Here is a 12,811-nt window from a genome sequence, read left to right as displayed (position 1 = left end):
TGTTAATTCTGCCATTTTAAATTGATAGATATAGCTTAACTTAATTTCTGATCTTAATCCATCAAACTAATCTGACTATTGATCGTTCGCCTTATTCTATAATCACGAGTGCAGCGTGTTAGCATTCCATTAGCCGGTTAATTTGCCACTTGCACTCCATTCACGCTTTTTGTTTACTATTTTTGCGTTAGCCAGTTAGCTCGCCATCTGCGTTCCATTCACGTTTTTTCTCTCGTGTTTAATATCGTTAGTACTCCTTTAGCCTGTTCCGTTCTGTCTTTTCTCCCCCTGATCTGTTCTTCAGGAATTCATTCAACAACAGTGGTAAGTTGGAATCATTCCACAATCATGGTGAGTAATGACTTCTTCTCCTACAATTGTTGTCTGCACTGCTTGCCACATGTATAGCTTATCTATCTCTGTCAGCAGTGAGCCTTATACATGTGATAAATGCAGGAATATAGTCAGGCTGACAGAGAAGATTTTAGAACTAGAGTCACGCATCCAAACTTTAATGGAGGATAGTAAGAATGTGAGGGCCTTAGATACGGTTTTGGATGCGACTAGCTCAGAAAGCCCTGTACATTGTTCGGTTCCGGTAACAACGTCTGTGCAGCAGGGCAACTGGGTGATTGCGAGACGGCATAGTCGCGGGTCAAAACACCACTCTTCCGGTCCGATCAGAACATCAAACGGGTTCTCCCCACTCAGTGAAGCACCCACTGACAAACCTGATGAAAGTGCTCTAGTAATTGGTGATTCTATTGTACGGAACATGAAAATAGAGACTCCAGCCACCATAGTCCAGTGTTTACCGGGAGCCAGAGCGCCTGACATCTTGGCAAATTTAAAAGTGCTGGCTAATGCTAAACGTAAATTCAGTAAGATTGTTATTCACGTCGGCACTAATGATGTTCGACTTCGCCAGTCGGAGATCACTAAAAATAATGTTAAAGAGGTGTGTGAACTTGCAAGTACGATGTCAGACACTGTAATATGCTCTTGTTCCCTCCCTGCTTATCGTGGTGACGAGATACACAGTAGATTGTCATCGTTAACCGGCTGGATGTCAAAGTGGTGCCCGCGAAATAACATAGGTTTCATAGACAATTGGACAAGCTTTTGGGGCAAACCTGACCTGTTGAAAGGAGATGGTCTTCATCCATCCGGATGTGGAGCATCTCTTCTATCTAGAAATATGGCACATAGTCTTAGAGTTTGCACTTGACTAACTGGGGCCCAGGTCAGGAAGCAGACAGACTGGCTAAACCGACCGTCTGCTAGCCGCCTCACGTCACATAAATCAGTTAATTCTCAGCACATAGAGACCCTTTCACCTAGATATCACACTATAGAGACTGTGTCTGTTCCCCGAGCTATAAAATACAAAAAATGCCTGAATCAAATCAAGACTAACAATTTAATTGATGTTCAAAAAAAAAAAAAAAAATAATAATAATAATAATATATATATATATATATATATATATATATATATATATATATATATATATATATATATAATACAGAGAAACAATTGATAAAGCTTGGCTTATTGAATATCAGGTCCCTTTCTACGAAAGCACTTTTTGTAAATGATATGATCACTGATCATAAGCTAGATGTGCTCTGTTTGACAGAAACCTGGCTAAAACCAGACGATTACATTATTTTAAACGAGTCCACCCCCCAAGATTACTGTTATAAACATGAACCGCGTCTAAAAGGTAAAGGGGGAGGTGTTTCTACTATTTATAGCAATATTCTCAATGTCTCTCAGAGAACGGGCTTCAAATATAATTCGTTTGAAGTAATGGTGCTTCATATAGCATTATCCAGAGAAACAAGTACTAATGATAAATCCCCCGTGACATTTGTACTGGTTACTGTATACAGGCCACCAGGGCACCATACAGACTTTATTAAAGAATTTGCTGATTTTCTATCCGAGTTAGTGTTGGCCGCAGATAAAGTCTTAATAGTGGGTGATTTTAACATCCATGTTGATAATGAAAAAGATGCATTAGGAACAGCATTTATAGATATTTTGAACTCTATTGGGGTTAAACAACACGTGTCAGGATCTACTCATTGCCGAAATCATACTCTAGATTTAATACTGTCACATGGAATTGATGTTAATGGTGTTGAAATTCTGCAGCAAAGCGATGATATCTCAGATCATTATCTAGTCTCTTGTATACTCCAGATAGCTAAAGCTGTAAATTCAACTCCTTGCTACAAGTACGGTAGAACCATCACTTCTACTACAAAAGACTGCTTTGTAAGTAATCTTCCTGACTTATCTGAATTCCTCAGCATATCCAATAGCTCAGAAAAACTTGATGATGTAATAGAAACTATGGACTCTCTCTTTTCTAGCACTTTAGATACAGTTGCTCCAGTGCGCTTAAAAAAGATTAAGAAAAACAGTGTAACACCGTGGTATAATGATCACACTCGCGCCCTAAAGAGAAAAGCACGAAAAATGGAACGCAGCTGGAGGAAAACAAAACTAGAGGTTTTTCGTACTGCTTGGCGTGAATGTAACTTATCTTATAGAAAAGCATTAATAACTGCCAGATCGGATTACTTTTCGTCTCTCTTAGAAGAAAACAAACATAACCCTAGGTATTTGTTCAATACTGTGGTTAAATTAACTAAAAATATAGCAGCAACAGGTGCAGACATTTCCCAACAGCACAGCAGTAATGACTTTATGACGTACTTTACCTCCAAAATAGACACTATTAGAGATAAAATTGTAACCATACAGCCGCCCGCTACAGTATCGCATCAGATAATGCGCTGTAGATCTCCCGAGGAACAGTTCCACTCATTCTCTATTATAGGAGAGGAAGAATTGTATAAACTTGTTAAATCATCTAAACCTACAACATGCATGTTAGACCCTATTCCATCTAATCTACTAAAGGAGGTACTTCCAGAAGTCATAGATCCTCTTATAAATATTATTAATTCGTCATTATCATTAGGATATGTCCCCAAAACCTTCAAACTGGCTGTTATTAAGCCACTCATTAAAAAACCACAACTTGACCCCAATGAATTAATTAACTACAGACCAATTTCGAATCTCCCTTTTCTGTCAAAGATACTAGAAAAGGTAGTATCCTCACAATTATGCTCCTTCTTAGAGAAAAATGGTATCTGTGAGGATTTCCAGTCAGGTTTTAGACCATATCATAGTACTGAGACTGATCTTATTAGAGTTACAAATGACCTGCTCTTGTCATCCGATCGTGGTTGCATCTCCCTATTAGTGCTACTGGATCTTAGTGCTGCGTTTGATACTATTGACCACAACATTCTTTTAAATAGACTTGAATATTATGTAGACATTAATGGTAGTGCACTGGCATGGTTCAAATCGTACTTATCAGACCGTCATCAGTTTGTCGCAACAAATGAAGAGGTATCATTTAAATCGCAAGTGCAGTATGGAGTACCTCAAGGCTCAGTACTAGGGCCATTACTTTTTACGCTTTACATGTTACCCTTGGGAGATATCATCAGGAAACATGGTGTTAGCTTTCATTGTTACGCTGATGATACTCAGCTCTATGTTTCTTCGCAGCCCGGCAAAACATATCAATTCGAAAAACTAACAGAATGCATTGCTGATATTAAAAACTGGATGGCGAATAACTTCTTAGTGTTAAATTCTGAAAAAACAGAGGTGTTAATTATTGGACCTAAAACCTCCACAAGTAATAACCTAAAACACAGTCTAATACTAGATGGCTGCTCTGTAAATTCGTCATCATCAGTTAGGAACCTAGGCGTCCTATTCGATAGCAATCTCTCCTTTGAAAGCCACATTTCTAGCATTTGCAAAACCGCATTTTTCCATCTTAAAAATATATCGAAATTACGACCTATGCTATCAATGTCAAATGCTGAAACATTAATTCATGCGTTCATGACCTCAAGGGTAGATTATTGTAATGCTTTATTGGGTGGTTGTTCTGCACGCTTAATAAATAAACTCCAGCTGGTCCAAAATGCAGCAGCTAGAGTTCTTTCTAGAACTAGAAAGTATGACCATATTAGCCCGGTTCTGTCAGCACTGCATTGGCTCCCTATAAAACATTGTATAGATTTTAAAATCTTACTAATTACTTATAAAGCCCTCAATGGTTTAGCTCCTCAGTACTTGAGCGAGCTTCTATCGCATTATAGTCCCTCACGTCCGCTGCGTTCTCAAAATTCTGGCAATTTGATAATACCTAGAATATCAAGATTAAAGACACATCTCTTTAACCTGGCTTACACATAAAACATTAACACATTCCTATAACTCAAATCCGTTAAAGGATTGTTAGGCTGCATTAATTAGGTCAACCGGAACCGAAAACACCTCCCATAACATCTGATGCACTCGTTGCATCGTAAAAAGAATGGCATCTAATATTAGTCTGTTTCATTCTTATTCCGAGGTCACCGTAGCCACCAGATCCAGCCTGTATCCAGATCAGATGGTCACTGCAGTCCCCCAGATCCAGTCCGTACCCAGCTTAGATCATGGATCACCACCTGGAGATGACTTCAATAGCCGTGGATGTCAACCAGATGAGCTCCAGAGACAGATCATCAATGAAGACCTCGCCAACCTAGACGGCCATCGGTGCCACACCACGGGATCCTGGCGAGTTCACTACAATCAGACATTGGTACATACTGCTGGTTTCGTCTGGCCAGAGGAGAACTGGTCCCCCGACTGAGCCTGGTTTCTCCCAAGGTTTTTTTCTCCATTTCTGTCACCTGTGGAGTTTTGGTTCCTTGCCGCTGTCGCCTCTGGCTTGCTTAGTTGGGGACACTTTCCAGCGATATTGTATACTATTTGAACTGAACTGGATGATGATATCACTGAATTCATTGATGAACTGCCTTTAACTGAAAATTGATTGTTTACAATAATGTGTTACTTGCACACTATTGTGCTGTTTAAATATTGTGCAGTTGCTTTGACACAATCTGTATTGTTAAAAGCGCTATATAAATAAAGGTGACTTGACTTGACTTGGAGCCTTTCCTGGGTCATAGGCAGGAAAACCCCTTGGACATATGGCTAGTCCATCACACAAATTTATATTCAGGCTCACTTACAGTCTCCAGTTCACTTGTCTTGTATGTCTTTCGATTGTGGGAAAAACCCAGAGGAAACCAACATCAACACAGAGAGAACATACTTCACATAGAAAGGTCTCTTGCAGCAGCTGGGACTCCAATATTGCACATAAAGTACCTCATTATACTAGACTGATGATTTTTTTACAGTATTTTTTCAGTTGCTAACTAACATTGTTCAATACTGAAGCCACATTTCCAAAACTGTTCACACATTCAGCGATACAGAAGTCTATATGCAGACCAAACTGTGAATCATTTTTTATTCCTTTCAGCAAAATGCATGCAATGACCACATTTTTCAAAATCCACAAACACTTTTGTCATTCATACTCCACAACTGGAAAAACACTATACATTTTCAGCACATTTTTTAAATGCTAACACACTGATTTCAAAACTGATAAAAGCACATTTAAATCAGAACAATGGCAAACAGTCTGCAGGAATTATATTGAAATATAAAATCTTAGTCTTCTTCTACTTTCTTTCTTGGTTATATTTCTTTTTCCTTTTTTTTTTTTGTTATCTTTTGATAAATGAATGGCTTTGGAATGATTTTGTTTGGAAACATGGATCAGGGAAGACACATTGGTGGAGGAACGAGTGGCAGAGAGAGGGAGGAGTACAACCATCACAGTACTGAACATCCATCCATTTATTTAATTTTCCCTAGTGCTTGTCCTATGTATAGGGTAATGGGAAGGCTGGAGCCTTTCCTGGGTCATAGACAGGAAAAACCCCTGGACATATGGTCAGTCCATCACACACATTTATATTCACACTCACTTACAGTCTCCAGTTCACCTGTCCTGTATGTCTTTCGATTGTGGGAGAGACCCAGAGGAAACCAACACAGAGAGAACATACACACTCCACATAGAAAAATCTCCTACAGCAGCTGAGACTCCAATACTGAAATCACAGAAATCAGTTAATTCTCAGCACATAGAGACCCTTTCACCTAGATATCACACTATAGAGACTGTGTCTGTTCCCCGAGCTAGAAAATACAAAAAACGTCCAAACCAAATTAAGAGTAACAATTTAATTGATGTTCAACAAATAAAAAAATGTATATAATACAGAGAAACAAGTGATAAAGCTTGACTTATTTAATATATCAGGTCCCTTTCTATGAAAGCACTTTTTGTAAATGATATGATCACTGATCATAACCTAGATGTGCTCTGTTTGAGAGAAACCTGGCTAAATGAGTCCACCCCTCAAGGTTACTGTTATAAACATGAGCCATGTCTAAAAGGTATAGGGGGAGGTGTTTCTACTATTTATAGCAATATTTTCAGTGTTTCTCAGAGAACGGGCTTTAAATATAACTCATTTGAAGTAATGGTGCTTTATAAAACATTATCCAGAGAAACAAGTTAATGATAAATCCCCTGTGACGTTTGTACTGGCTACTGCTGTATACAGGCCACCAGGGCACCATACAGACTTTATTAAAGAATTTGCTGATTTTAGTTAGTCAGTTAATGTTGACCACAGATAAAGTCTTAATAGTGGGTGATTTTAACATCCACGTTGATAATGAAAAAGATGCATTAGGAACAGCATTTATGAACATTCTGAACTCTATTGGGGTTAGACAACATGTGTCAGGACCTACTCATTGTCGAAATCATACTCTAGATTTAATACTGTCTCATGGAATTGATGTTAATGTCATTGAAATTCTGCAACAAGAAGACATCTCAGATCATTATCTAGTTTTTTGTGTACTCCAGATAGCTAAAACTGTCAATTCAACTCCTTGCTACAAGTACAGCAGAACCATCACTTCTACTACAAAAGACTGCTTTGTAAGTAATCTTCCTGACTTATCTGAATTCCTCAGCATATCCAATAGCTCAGAAAAACTTGATGATGTAACAGAACAGAACTATGGACTCTCTCTTTTCTAGCACTTTAGATACGGTTACTCTAGTGCAGTGATTCTCAACAGGTGGGGCACGCCCCCCTAGGGGGGCCCGGAGAGATCGGAAGGGGGGCGCAAATTGTTTTCGAGAAAAAACAGACAAGGCATTATTTGGATACTGGGTGTATTTTATTGCGTTTCACGTTTCATGTAGAACAGATATTCTAAACTGGTGGGCCTCCAGGGTGCCGCGAGATAGCTTAAAATTCATTTAAATATTATCCTAAAATTGTTTAATTTCATTATTAATGTTTTAAATGAAAATGATCAAAGCATGGTCTCTCTCGTGTTCTGTGATTGATTGCTTTGGACTCGATGCAGCAAGTTTCATCGCACTGTTAAATACAGACTGAACAGCAGCTCAAAACTTTCAACTGCTGCACAAAACTTCATTTTAGAGACCTGCAAGGGACATTTTAGTCCCGCTCCCACAAGTTTCTGTCCCGCAGAAATATCGTCCCTCTCCCGCAGAAATATGTTATTTCGTCCTGCTCCCGCCCGCAACATTCATGTTTTGTCCCACTTCCACCCGCAAAAGTAACCTATACCCCCCGGGAGTGCAGGTCATTACTTCATCTCTTGGCTGCATGAAACAAACCATCGCGCTAATGTAGAGTTAAAGATGATCAGAGTTATAGTAACGAACTTGCGCGTGCCTAATGTATGACACTGTTGTATATCAGAGTCCTACATTAGGCACGCATAAGTCCGCTATTGAATCACAAACTATTCATGCTTTTGGGGCACTGACCCATAGATCCACATTTTTGCGTGAAATTTCAAAATATTTGTATAGTTGTCAAAATTAATGTCCTGTGAGTGTTTTATAATAGATGTTCACCCATAGAGGAGGATCTTGTGAGTGTCAGTGGGGTTTATGCACGTATTTGCTGTATTTTTCATTTGTATGTATATTTTGTAATGGATACAAACAGTAGATATTCAGTCAGTCCAGTTTAAATGACAGGTGCACTTACTATAAGTACTATATATATATATATATATATATATATATATATATATATAATACACACACAGGGTGCGATTTACCGGGGGAGATTTCCCCCTCCGATTGGAGCGCTTCGAAACAGTGAATCTTTTTGCGACGCAGTGGTTTACTGATTCAAAGTTTACAAAAAGCTCCGTTGATACCTTGCTCACCTTCTCTATAAAATGTATTCGTTGTTTGAAAATAAATCATTACTATTTATAGACCTAACTTACAATGTTTTTATTAAATTGTAATCACATAATACAGCTTCCGTCGTATTAAAAACATTTCATGACCTGACACTCATCTGGTTCTTGCCTAAAAAGACGGGTATATAATGTGCGTTGTTAACAGATTACACTAACAGTTTGGTCAACCTCTGCCTATGGAGAGAGAAAAAAAAAGTTTTCAAAAGCAGAAGAATAGCATCTACGCTAATATTAGTCCGTTTCATTCTTATTCTGAGGTCACCGTAGCCACCAGATCCAGTCCGTACCCGGCTCAGATCGTGGATCAACGCCTAGAGATGACTTCTATAGCCCTGCACTGTAACCGATTTTTGTAATTTGAACAGTATTTTACTGTAATATCTACAGTAAGATACTGTAAAATGTATATACAGTATTTTACTGTAAACTGCAAAGGATTATGAGAAAATATATGATCACTACTGTAATTCTCAACTACTGTAAATCCGTTTACAGTAGTGAACTTGCCCGCGAAAAATTGACCAATGGCAAGGGAGATTTTTTTTTCTCCTGTTGAGAGGAAGTGGCGGTAAAAAGGACAAAAGAGAAATGTTGCATCAATAAATAGGTTAGTATATTATTTCTGTTTTATGAAAAACTGAACAATTTTAATTTGTTTTCACTTGTTAACAGCAAACTAACAATATTCATCGTGTTTTTCATGTCGGTAGCCTTTTTTTTCTGATTGACGGCCGGGGCGCCGCCATAACGGTGAAAACATGGACTGGTGAGTAAATTAAGGTGACCTATATTAGTCGAAATAAACTTTATTTAAACTGAGAAACACGTTTGTATATTCGGCTGCTCTTTAATGCAAGTTAGTTCGTCTGACGAGCCCTTACTCAAGCTTAACAGCAAACTGAGGTGAAATACTGAGGTAAAGTGCGTTAAGCAACACCACTGTTTCTGTGGAGATTTTAAACTGTATTTTCAAGCCCTTCTTTTGTTTGTTATTTTCAAGTTTCTGGTCTGGATGTCGTCTGTAATGTCGGAGCGCGGAGGTGTAATTTGGATCTTCTTCTGTGAATGACTGCCATAGTATCGACGATAACATGAACTGGTAAGCTAATAATGTCAGTAAGCCGAAGTTGACAAACTTAACGTTAGTCACAGAGCAGCATAATATCCTTTAAACGCTGCCTCTTTATAGCTAGCAAGGTAATTCTCTTCAAATGATGTTTAAGTAAGAAATGTGTGTATGACTGTCGTATGTAACTTTATAGACGGTCCCTTCAGTGACAGACGTGACATAAACAGCGCGCTAACATGAAACACTGAGGTAAAACTGAACACCGCGGTTAACTGCATCTTTTGTGTTTTATTTTCAAGTTTGTGGTCTCGTGGTCATGTCGTCTGCATCGGAGGTGTATTAGAGTCTTTTCTGGTGATTGCCGTCGTCGCGGTGCAAACAACAGGTGAGCTTCCCCTTTCATCAATTTAACTAAGTTAATGTTAACGTTACTAAATTAGCCACAGGCTGCTGTTCTCCACTGACTTGCAGAACAGGTTAACTTTTTAAAGAGAGTAACGAGCTAGCAATATATTAATATAGCAAGTTTTGCTAATAAATATGATAAATGCTTATTTTATTAAAAATGTAAATTTTATTACTGTACAGTAGTTGTCTTTTCTGATCATAAACTATAGTAACACTAAAAGGGTGTTGTGACACTGTCTGTTACAGGAGATTTCTCCAAGCACTAACTGGATGCTGACCATCAGATGCAGAATCATCATACAGCCAGCTGTCCATTTTACAGACATGCAGAATCAGGTAACCCAAAACACATTTTGTTTTACATTGCATTTACATTCATGCATTTTTCAGATGCTTTTATCCTAAGCAAGTTATATTGTATTTATATTGTTATTTATTGTATTTCGTAAGGTATTCATTTCCTGGGGGGTGTTCCATAAAACAAGTTTACCAAATAAGTCAGGCTTATTTCAGTTAGTCTGACTTATTTTGTGCCAAATCAAGTGACAATAAGTCAGACTAACTGAAATAAGCCTGGCTTATTTGGTAAACTTGTTTTATGGAACACCCCCCTGGGAATGTTTTTTATTACCATGTCTTGTCACATCAAGATTGAGTTTGCATGCGCATTAAAATTATTTCTATTAAACCAGCATTTAAACAGCAAAATGCAGCTGCTTCAGGTGTCTTTACCTTACTGTAACCTTTAAATTCATAATAGCAATCTTACCATCTGTCAAATTTAGATTATTGTTACTGTAAAGCAACAAATAGAGATTTTTTTAATCGTAGTAGGCTTATTATATGCACAGACTTTCTAGGAAACACACGTTTAGAATGTTTATATGAACAGATTAGTTAGCATTTAGCATGGTCTGTGGCAGACTTTACTAAGTGTCAGGGCAACAAAATTAGATAAACAAGAATGTAATATTAAGTCATTTAAATCATGAAGAAAATATTGTCTTTGTGCTCCATTTAGTAAAAACGGTTTTAAACAAAGCCATGTCTTGCGTCTCTGCACACAGCATTGTTTAATTACTGAATGAATTTACCTTTTTTAAACACCTTGAATCAGTGATTCACTGGCCCATTCATAAAATTCTTTATAAAAAATTTCAATAAAAAGTTTATTCAGTTTTTTTTCTTACTACAGCGTTCATATGTAGTATATAATAAAAATAAAAAAATGCATACAGCATCAAGTTCGACAGTTGAGGCAAATTCTATAAACACTGCTTTAAAAAAATCTTTTTTTTTTTTCTTGTGTTTGCAGGTTCGTTCAGACAGTCAATCTTTGTGGCAGCAAATGCATTGACAGTCACAGATCAGATGGACTTCTGGAAAGAGGGTGCAAACAACAAGCATCAGCCTGAATTCCATTCTGCTGTTTCTCATCAGAGAGCTTGTCAACTTTGACTCAAAATTTCTAAAATTTAACACAACACAAACTCATTTTTACTGTATGATTTTATTTTATTTACACTACCAGACAAAGCTTTTGAACAGTAAGATTTTAAATGCTTTTAAAGTAGGTCTCTTCTGCTCACTAAGCCTGCATTTATTTGATCCAAAGTACAGCAAAAACAGTACACTTTTGAGCCGTTTTCTTTTTGAATATATTTTAAAATGTCATTAATTCAAAGCTGAATTTTTAGGATCATTACTGCAGTCACATGATCCTTCAGTAATCATTCTAATTATCTGATTTTCTGCTCAAAAACTATTATTATGATGTTGCTGAGATTAATATAATGCTAAAAACAGTGAAGTAGATTTTTTTTTCAGGTTTCTTTGATGAATAGAAGGTTCAGATAAACAGCATTTATCTGAAATAGAAATAGTTTGTAACATTATGAATGTCTTTATCATCACTTTTAATCAATTTAAGTCATCCTTGCTAAATAATATCTTTCTATTCATCAAAGAATCCTGAAAAATTTAAAAATTAAATAAAATGTGTTTATCAGCATACTAGAATGATTTCTGAAGGATCATGTGATACTGAAGACGAGTAATGATGCTGAAAATTTAGCTTTGATCAAAGGAATAAATTAAATTGTAAAATATATTCAAATAGCAGTTCATTTATATAATTTATCACAATTGTATTGCTTTTGCTGTAATTTGGATCAAATTAATGCAGGCTTGGTGTGCAGAAGAGAATTCTTTAAAAAAATCTTAGTGTTCAAAAACTTTTGACTGGTAGTGTACTTACTTATTTTTGCTTTTCAGTATGTGTATGTTTGCCATGATACAAAGTCTCCAGGGGACTGTGGTGATGCCCTTTTTTCTGCTGTATCCTAGAGGTCAACATTTGTAATTTGTACTTTTAAAAAGAAAATGTTCAACAAATAAAAAGAATATTATCAGAACTAATGCTTATGAGTTATTGTGATTTTTATGGGGTTGGGGTGGTAAAAATCTTAAAATACAGTGCTATACGACAATTGGATTGTTTTAACAGGTAAAAAAAGTTTAAAATAAATGAAAATAAACTCTATAGTACTGATACTGTAATTGAAAATACAGTAAAAATACTGTAATTGAAGATACAGTAAAACACTGTAAATGAAATTACAATAAAAATACTGTAAATGAAATTACAGTAAAGGTCTTTTAGTACTGTAAATGCACTTACAGTAATAATACTGTAAACATTTTTACAGTAACTTACTGGCATCCAGCTGCCAGTAAGTTACTGTAAAATTTACAGCAAACTTTTTACAGTGTGAATGTCAACAAGATGAGCTCCAAAGACAGATCATTAGTGAAGACCTCGTCACCTAGATGGCCATTGGTGCAAGACCACAGGAACCTGATGAGTCCTCTGAAATCTGACATTGGTACAAACTGCTCGTTTCGTCTGGCCAGAGGAGAACTGGCCCCCTCGACTGAGCCTGGTTTCTCCCAAGGTTTTTTTTCTCCATTTCTGTCACCTGTGGAGTTTTGGTTCCTTGCCGCTGTCGCCTCTGGCTTGCTTAGTTGGTGACACTTAACTTTCAGCA

Source organism: Garra rufa, chromosome 5 (genome assembly GCF_049309525.1).
Source record: "Garra rufa chromosome 5, GarRuf1.0, whole genome shotgun sequence".
Taxonomy (NCBI): domain Eukaryota; kingdom Metazoa; phylum Chordata; class Actinopteri; order Cypriniformes; family Cyprinidae; genus Garra; species Garra rufa.
This window is presented reverse-complemented; position numbering follows the sequence as displayed.